Raw genomic sequence first — 10,620 nt, 5'->3', positions numbered from 1 at the left:
GGCCGTTGGATCCGTGCTATGCAGGGCCATCTGATTTTGCGCGGCTTCGTCTCTTGCCTACATAACTTCGTACACACAAAAAAAGATCTCCTCGCCTCTCCACCATGCGGCTCCGTCCATGTGTAGAAAGGTACGAGAGAAATATTCTTTTTTTTAACATAAGTACAAACACAAGCGCTTATATATACATGCATACACTCACCTCTATGAACGCACGCACGCACACCATATCCCTATGAGCACCTTCGAAATACTGAGCCGGCATAACATCTTAAGATTTTACGAAGTCATCATAGGCGGCTCGTAGTTGACGGGAACGTCCCCTCCCATTGAAAATGTATCGCCGGAAATACTGAAATAATCCAGGATAAATGCGAGCACCAGGACTTAAAACTTGGTGAGCCGTGGACTATCCACCTAACCATCCAACTATAGGTTGGCTCGCTTGAGAGAACTGTTCAATATAAAAAGATCGCTCAATAAAAGGGAGCTAAACGAGGCAATGAATACAATGTAGAATTACCACCAAAAAAATGTAAATTTAAATACTTTCTTGGTCCACAATCCAACAAACCAAACCAAGCATAACTGCCTAATGAGGATAGGGTTGCAGTATGGAGGCGGTTATTGTTGGAAATATGACCTAGAGGCAATAATAAAAGTATTATTATATTTCATTGTTCATGATAATTGTCTTTTATTCATGCTATAACTGTATTATCCGGAAATCGTAATACACGTGTGAATACTTAGACCACACAATGTCCCTGGTAAGCCTCTAGTTGACCAGCTCGTTGTGATCAACAGATAGTCATGGTTTCCTGACTATGGACATTGGATGTCGTTGATAACGGGATCACATCATTAGGAGAATGATGTGATGGACAAGACCCAATCCTAAGCATAGCATAAAAGATCGTGTAGTTCGTTTTGCTAGAGCTTTGCAAGTGTCAAGTATCTCTTCCTTCGACCATGAGATCGTGTAACTCCCGGATACCGTAAGAGTGCCTTGGGTGTACCAAACGTCACAACGTAACTGGGTGACTATAAAGGTGCATTACAGGTATCTCCGAAAGTAGCTGTTGGGTTGACACGGATCGAGACTGGGATTTGTCACTCCGTATGACGGAGAGGTATCTCTGGGCTCACTCGGTAATGCATCATCATATTGAGCTCAATGTGACCAAGGTGTTGGACACGGGATCATGCATTACGGTACGAGTAAAGTGACTTGCTGGTAACGAGACTGAACAAGGTATTGGGATACCGACGATCGAGTCTCGGGCAAGTAATGTACCGATTGACAAAGGGAATTGCATACAGGGTTTGATCGAATCCTCGACATAGTGGTTCATCCGATGACAACATCGAGGAGCATGTGGGAGCCATCATGGGTATCCAGATCCCGCTGATGGTTATTGACTGAGAGAGTCTCGGTCATGTCTGCATGTCTCCCGAACCCGTAGGGTCTACACACTTAAGGTTCAGTTACGCTAGGGTTATAGGGATATGTATATGCAGTAACCCGAATGTTGTTCGGAGTCCCGGATGAGATCCCGGACGTCACGAGGAGTTCCGGAATGGTCCGGAGGTAAAGATTTATATATGGGAAGTCCTGTTTCGGGCATCGGGACAAGTTTCGGGGTTATCGGTATTGTACCGGGACCACCGGAAGGGTCCCGGGGGTCCACCGGGTGGGTCCACCCGTCCCGGGGGGCCACATGGCCTGTAGGGGGGTGCGCCTTGGCCTAATGGGCCAAGGGCACCAGTCCCACATAGGCCCATGCGCCTAGGGTTTAAGGGGGCAAGAGTCCTAGGAGGGTAAGGCACCTCCTAGGTGCCTTGGGGGGAGGGAAAACCCCCCTTGGCCGCCGCACCCCCTAGGAGATTGGATCTCCTAGGGCCGGCCACCCCCCCTTGGCACCCCTATATATAGTGGGGAGAGGAGGGACTTCATACCTAAAACGCCCTGGCCTTTGGTTGCCTCCTTCTCCCTCCCCAACACCTCCTCCACCTCCATAGTGCTTAGCGAAGCTCTGCCGGAGTACTGCAGCTCCATCAACACCACGCCGTCGTGCTGCTGCTGGTGCCATCTCCCTCAACCTCTCCTCCCTTCCTTGCTGGATCAAGAAGGAGGAGACGTGGCTGTTCCGTACGTGTGTTGAACGCGGAGGTGCCGTCCGTTTGGCGCTGGTCATCGGTGATTTGGATCACGTCGAGTACGACTACATCATCACCTTGCAAGCTTCCGCACGCGATCTACAAGTGGTATGTAGATGCAAACTCTCTCCCTAGACTCGTTGCTTAGATGAACTCATAGATGGATCTTGGTGAAACCGTAGGAAAAATTTTAATTTTCTGCAACGTTCCCCAACAGTGGCATCATGAGCTAGGTCTATGCGTAGTTCTCTTTGCACGAGTAGAACACAACTTTGTTGTGGGCGTGGATTTTGTCATCTTACTTGCCTCTACTAGTCTTTTCTTGCTCAACGGTAGTGTGGGATGAAGCGGCCCAGACCAACCTTACACGTACACTTACGTGAGACCGGTTCCACCGACTGATATGCACAAGTTGCATAAGGTGGCTGGCGGGTGTCTGTCTCTCCCACCTTAGTTGGAGCGGAATCGATGAACAGGGCCCTTATGAAGGGCAAATAGAAGTTGACAAAATCACGTTGTGGTGATTCGTAGGTAAGAAAACGTTCTTGCTAGAACCCAATTGCAGCCACGTAAAAGATGCAACAACAATTAGAGGACGTCTAACTTGTTTTTGCAGCGATTGATCATGTGATGTGATATGGCCAGAAGTTGTGATGAATGATGAATTGTGATGTATGAGATCATGTTCTTTGTAATAGGATTCACGACTTGCATGTCGATGAGTATGACAACCGGCAGGAGCCATAGGAGTTGTCATTATTTTTTTGTATGACCTGCGTGTCATTGAATAACGCCATGTAAACTACTTTACTTTATTGCTAAACGTTAGTCATAGAAGTAGAAGTAGTCGTTGGCGTGACAACTTCATGAAGACACGATGATGGAGATCATGATGATGGAGATCATGGTGTCAAGCCGGTGACAAGATGATCATGGAGCCCCGAAGATGAATATCAATGGAGCTATATGATATTGGCCATATCATGTCACAACTATATAATTGCATGTGATGTTTATTATGTATTATGCATCTTGTTTACTTAGGACGACGGTAGTAAATAAGATGATCCCTTATAAAATTTCAAGAAGTGTTCTCCCCTAACTGTGCACCGTTGCTACAGTTCGTCGTTTCTAAGCACCACGTGATGATCGGGTGTGATGGATTCTTACATTCACATACAACGGGTGTAAGACAGTTTTACACAGCGAAAACACTTAGGGTTAACTTGACGAGCCTAGCATGTGCAGACATGGCCTCGGAACACGGAGACCGAAAGGTCGAACACGAGTCGTATGGAAGATACGATCAACATGAAAATGTTCACCGACGATGACTAGTCCGTCTCACGTGATGATCGGACACGGACTAGTCGACTCGGATCGTGTAACACTTAGATGACTAAAGGGATGTCTAATCTAAGTGGGAGTTCATAATTTGATTAGAACTTTATTATCATGAACTTAGTCTAAAAACTTTGCAAATATGTCTTGTAGATCAATGGCCAACGCTAATGTCAACATGAACTTCAACGCGTTCCTAGAGAAAACCAAGCTGAAAGATGATGGCAGCAACTATACGGACTGGGTCCGGAACCTGAGAATCATCCTCATAGCTGCCAGGAAACAATATGTCCTAGAAGGACCGCTAGGTGACGCTCCCGTCCCAGAGAACCAAGACATTATGAATGCTTGGCAGTCTCGCGCTGATGATTACTCCCTCGTTCAGTGCGGCATGCTTTACAGCTTAGAACCGGGGCTCCAAAAGCGTTTTGAGCATCACGGAGCATATGAGATGTTCGAAGAGCTGAAACTAGTTTTCCAAGCTCATGCCCGGGTCGAGAGATATGATGTCTCCGACAAGTTCTACAGTTGTAAGATGGAGGAAAACAGTTCTGTCAGTGAGCACATCCTGAAGATGTCTGGGTTGCACAACCGTATGACCCAGCTGAACATTAACCTCCCAGATGAGGCGGTCATTGACAGAATCCTCCAGTCGCTCCCACCAAGCTACAAGAGCTTTGTGATGAACTACAACATGCAGGGAATGGAAAAGACCATTCCTGAAGTGTTCTCGATGCTGAAGTCAGCAGAGGCTGAAATCAAGAAAGAACATCAAGTGTTGATGGTCAATAAGACCACTAAGTTCAAGAAGGGCAAGGGTAAGAAGAACTTCAAGAAGGACGGCAAAGATGTTGCCGCGCCTGGTAAGCCAGTTACCGGGAAGAAGTCAAAGAATGGACCCAAGCCTGAGACTGAGTGCTTTTATTGCAAGGGAAGGGTCACTGGAAGGGGAACTGCCCCAAATACTTAGCGGATAAGAAGGCCGGCAACACCAAAGGTATATTTGATATACATGTGATTGATGTGTACCTTACCAGTAATCGTAGTAACTCCTGGGTATTTGATACCGGTGCCGTTGCTCATATTTGTAACTCACAGCAGGAGCTGCGGAATAAACGGAGACTGGCAAAGGACGAGGTGACGATGCGCGTCGGGAATGGTTTCAGAGTCGATGTGATCGCCGTCGGCACGCTGCCTCTACATTTACCTACGGGATTAGTTTTGAACCTTAATAATTGTTATTTAGTGCCAAGTTTGAGCATGAACATTGTATCAGGATCTCGTTTAATACGAGACGGCTACTCATTTAAGTCTGAGAATAATGGTTGTTCGATTTATATGAGAGATATGTTTTATGGTCATGCTCCGATGGTCAATGGTTTATTCTTAATGAATCTCGAGCGTAATATTACACATGTTCATAGTGTAGATGCCAAAAGATTTAAAGTTGATAATGATAGTCCCACATACTTGTGGCACTGCCGCCCTGGTCACATTGGTATCAAGCGCATGAAGAAGCTCCATGCCGATGGACTTTTAGAGTCTCTTGATTATGAATCGTTTGACACGTGTGAACCATGCCTCTTAGGTAAAATGACCAAGACTCCGTTCTCCGGAACAATGGAGCGAGCAACCAACTTGTTGGAAATCATACATACCGATGTGTGCGGTCCAATGAGCGTTGAGGCTCACGGAGGATATCGTTATGTTCTCACTCTCACAGATGACTTGAGTAGATATGGGTATGTCTACTTAATGAAACACAAGTCTGAGACCTTTGAAAAGTTCAAGGAATTTCAGAATGAGGTGGAGAATCAACGTGACCGAAAGATAAAATTCTTACGATCAGATCGTGGAGGAGAATACTTAAGTCACGAATTTGGTACACACTTAAAGAAATGTGGAATCGTTTCACAGCTCACGCCGCCTGGAACACCTCAGCGAAACGGTGTGTCCGAACGTCGTAATCGCACTCTATTGGATATGGTGCGGTCTATGATGTCTCTTACCGATTTACCGCTATCATTTTGGGGATACGCTCTAGAGACAGCTACATTCACTTTAAATAGGGCACCGTCTAAATCCATTGAGACGACACCGTATGAATTATGGTTTGGAAAGAAACCTAAGCTGTCGTTTCTAAAAGTTTGGGGATGCAAAGCTTATGTCAAGAAACTTCAACCTGAAAAGCTCGAACCCAAGTCGGAAAAATGCGTATTCATAGGATACCCTAAGGAAACTATAGGGTATACCTTCTACTTAAGATCCGAAGGCAAGATCTTTGTTGCCAAGAACGGATGCTTTCTGGAAAAAGAGTTTCTCTCGAAAGAAGTAAGTGGGACGAAAGTAGAACTCGATGAAGTACTACCTCTTGAGCGGGATAGTGACGCAGCACAGGAAACCGTTCCTGTGATGCCCACACCAACTGAAGAGGAAAACCATGATAATGATCAAAGTACTTCGGATCAAGTTACTGCTGAACTTCATAGGTCCACAAGGACACTTTCCGCACCAGAGTGGTACGGCAACCCTGTCCTGGAAATCATGTTGTTAGACAACAATGAACCTTCGAACTATGAAGAAGCAATGGCGGGCCCGGATTCCAACAGATGGCTTGAAGCCATGAAATCCGAGATAGAATCCATGTATGAAAACAAAGTATGGACTTTGACAGACTTGCCCGATGATCGGCGAGCGATAGAAAACAAATGGATCTTTAAGAAGAAGATGGACGCGGATGGTAATGTTACCATCTATAAAGCACGACTTGTCGCTAAGGGTTATCGACAGGTTCAAGGGATTGACTACGACGAGACATTCTCTCCCGTAGCGAAGCTAAAGTCCGTCCGAATCATGTTAGCAATTGCCGCATACTATGATTATGAGATATGGCAGATGGACGTCAAAACAGCATTCCTTAACGGGCATCTTAAGGAAGAACTGTATATGATGCAGCCGGAAGGTTTTGTCGATCCTCGGAACGCTAACAAAGTATGCAAGCTCCAGCGATCCATTTATGGACTGGTGCAAGCATCTCGGAGTTGGAACATTCGCTTTGATGAGATGATCAAAGCGTTTGGGTTTATGCAGACTTATGGAGAAGCCTGCGTTTACAAGAAAGTGAGTGGGAGCTCTGTAGCATTTCTCATATTATATGTAGATGACATACTCCTGATGGGAAATAATATAGAATTTCTGGACAGCATTAAGGCCTACTTGAATAAGTGTTTTTCAATGAAGGACCTTGGAGAAGCTACTTATATATTAGGCATCAAGATCTATAGAGATAGATCGAGACGCCTCATAGGTCTTTCACAAAGCACATACCTTGATAAGATTTTGAAGAGATTCAGAATGGATCAGTCCAAGAAGGGGTTCTTGCCTATGTTACAAGGTATGAGACTGAGCTCAGCTCAGTCACCGACCACGGCAAAAGATAAAGAAGAGATGAGTGTCATCCCCTATGCTTCAGCCATAGGATCTATTATGTATGCCATGCTGTGTACCAGACCCAATGTAAACCTTGCCGTAAGTTTGGTAGCAAGATACCAAAGTAATCCCGGCAAGGAACACTGGACAGCGGTCAAGAATATCCTGAAGTACCTGAAAAGGACAAAGGACATGTTTCTCGTTTATGGAGGAGACGAAGAGCTCGTCGTAAAGGGTTACGTCGACGCTAGCTTCGACTCAGATCTGGATGACTCTAAGTCACAAACCGGATACGTGTATATGTTGAATGGTGGAGCAGTAAGCTGGTGCAGCTGCAAGCAGAGCGTCGTGGCGGGATCTACGTGTGAAGCGGAGTACATGGCAGCCTCGGAGGCAGCACATGAAGTGATTTGGGTGAAGGAGTTCATCACCGACCTAGGAGTCATACCCAATGCGTCGGGGCCGATCAAACTCTTCTGTGACAACACTGGAGCTATTGCCCTCGCAAAGGAGCCCAGGTTTCACAAGAAGACCAGGCACATCAAGCGTCGTTTCAACTCCATCCGTGAAAATGTTCAAGATGGAGACATAGAGATTTGCAAAGTGCACACGGATCTGAATGTCGCAGATCCACTGACTAAACCTCTCTCGCGTGCAAAACATGATCAACACCAGAACTCTATGGGTGTTCGATTCATCACAATGTAACTAGATTAGTGACTCTAGTGCAAGTGGGAGACTGTTGGAAATATGCCCTAGAGTCAATAATAAAAGTATTATTATATTTCATTGTTCATGATAATTATCTTTTATTCATGCTATAACTGTATTATCCGGAAATCATAATACACGTGTGAATACTTAGACCACACAATGTCCCTGGTAAGCCTCTAGTTGACCAGCTCGTTGTGATCAACAGATAGTCATGGTTTCCTGACTATGGACATTGGATGTCGTTGATAACGGGATCACATCATTAGGAGAATGATGTGATGGACAAGACCCAATCCTAAGCATAGCATAAAAGATCGTGTAGTTCGTTTTGCTAGAGCTTTGCAAGTGTCAAGTATCTCTTCCTTCGACCATGAGATCGTGTAACTCCCGGATACCGTAAGAGTGCCTTGGGTGTACCAAACGTCACAACGTAACTGGGTGACTATAAAGGTGCATTACAGGTATCTTCGAAAGTAGCTGTTGGGTTGACACGGATCGAGACTGGGATTTGTCACTCCGTATGACGGAGAGGTATCTCTGGGCCCACTCGGTAATGCATCATCATATTGAGCTCAATGTGACCAAGGTGTTGGACACGGGATCATGCATTACGGTACGAGTAAAGTGACTTGCCGGTAACGAGACTGAACAAGGTATTGGGATACCGACGATCGAGTCTCGGGCAAGTAACGTACCGATTGACAAAGGGAATTGCATACAGGGTTTGATCGAATCCTCGACATAGTGGTTCATCCGATGACAACATCGAGGAGCATGTGGGAGCCATCATGGGTATCCAGATCCCGCTGATGGTTATTGACTGAGAGAGTCTCGGTCATGTCTGCATGTCTCCCGAACCCGTAGGGTCTACACACTTAAGGTTCAGTTACGCTAGGGTTATAGGGATATGTATATGCAGTAACCCGAATGTTGTTCAGAGTCCCGGATGAGATCCCGGACGTCACGAGGAGTTCCGGAATGGTCCGGAGGTAAAGATTTATATATGGGAAGTCCTGTTTCGGGCATCGGGACAAGTTTCGGGGTTATCGGTATTGTACCGGGACCACCGGAAGGGTCCCGGGGGTCCACCGGGTGGGTCCACCCGTCCCGGGGGGCCACATGGGCTGTAGGGGGGTGCGCCTTGGCCTAATGGGCCAAGGGCACCAGTCCCACATAGGCCCATGCGCCTAGGGTTTAAGGGGGCAAGAGTCCTAGGAGGGTAAGGCACCTCCTAGGTGCCTTGGGGGGAGGGAAAACCCCCCTTGGCCGCCGCACCCCCTAGGAGATTGGATCTCCTAGGGCCGGCCACCCCCCCTTGGCACCCCTATATATAGTGGGGAGAGGAGGGACTTCATACCTAAAACGCCCTGGCCTTTGGTTGCCTCCTTCTCCCTCCCCAACACCTCCTCCACCTCCATAGTGCTTAGCGAAGCTCTGCCGGAGTACTGCAGCTCCATCAACACCACGCCGTCGTGCTGCTGCTGGTGCCATCTCCCTCAACCTCTCCTCCCTTCCTTGCTGGATCAAGAAGGAGGAGACGTGGCTGTTCCTTACGTGTGTTGAACGCGGAGGTGCCGTCCGTTTGGCGCTGGTCATCGGTGATTTGGATCACGTCGAGTACGACTACATCATCACCTTGCAAGCTTCCGCACGCGATCTACAAGTGGTATGTAGATGCAAACTCTCTCCCTAGACTCGTTGCTTAGATGAACTCATAGATGGATCTTGGTGAAACCGTAGGAAATTTTTTAATTTTCTGCAACGTTCCCCAACAGTTATTACAACGATCTTCCTTCAATACTTACGACGAAGGTGAGAGATATGCATCTCTCAAAGTCTGAGAGAGAGAGAGAGAGAGAGAGAGAGAGCAAACTGGCTTATTTGATATGGGTTGAGACCCAACTAGCATTAGGGACACACACACGCGCACAAACTACTACTACTAAGGGCATCTTCAATGCCGGCTACATCCCTCGCTCGAATGCCGCCCTATCCCCGCCGCTGGCTGCGAGCTACATCCCTATTCCCCAAACCATGTCGCCTCAACTCCTGACTCAGCTGGACCCGGTAAACCACCCACGCCCAGATGCTCTCACCATGGTCATCATCGTTGATCATAGGGATGCAAGCGGGCGTCCCGCATAGTCCCGCATAAATCGAGGATTAGTTGACGGGAACGTCCCCTCCCATTGAAAATGTATCGCCGGAAATACTGAAATAATCCAGGATAAATGCGAGCACCAGGACTTAAAACTTGGTGAGCCGTGGACTATCCACCTAACCATCCAACTATAGGTTGGCTCGCTTGAGAGAACTGTTCAATATAAAAAGATCGCTCAATAAAAGGGAGCTAAACGAGGCAATGAATACAATGTAGAATTACCACCAAAAAATGTAAATTTAAATACTTTCTTGGTCCACAATCCAACAGACCAAACCAAGCATAACTGCCTAATGAGGATAGGGTTGCAGTATGGAGGCGGTTATTACAACGATCTTCCTTCAATACTTACGACGAAGGTGAGAGATATGCATCTCTCAAAGTCTGAGAGAGAGAGAGAGAGAGAGAGAGAGAGAGAGCAAACTGGCTTATTTGATATGGGTTGAGACCCAACTAGCATTAGGGACACACACACGCGCACAAACTACTACTACTAAGGGCATCTTTAATGCCGGCTACATCCCTCGCTCGAATGCCGCCCTATCCTCGCCGCTGGCTGCGAGCTACATCCCTATTCCCCAAACCATGTCGCCTCAACTCCTGACTCAGCTGGACCCGGTAAACCACCCACGCCCAGATGCTCTCACCATGGTCATCATCGTTGATCATAGGGATGCAAGCGGGCGTCCCGCATAGTCCCGCATAAATCGAGGATTAGTTCAAATTGAACTAAATCTGAGTTGGGTAATTATAACTAACCTAAACCAATTTTGCCTATGAAGTGGGGCGGATCGGGCGCCGCTCTGCACCCCTAG

This window comes from Triticum aestivum, chromosome 2A (genome assembly GCF_018294505.1).
Source record: "Triticum aestivum cultivar Chinese Spring chromosome 2A, IWGSC CS RefSeq v2.1, whole genome shotgun sequence".
Classification (NCBI taxonomy): Eukaryota; Viridiplantae; Streptophyta; class Magnoliopsida; order Poales; family Poaceae; genus Triticum; species Triticum aestivum.
Note: the sequence above shows the minus strand (reverse complement) of the source record.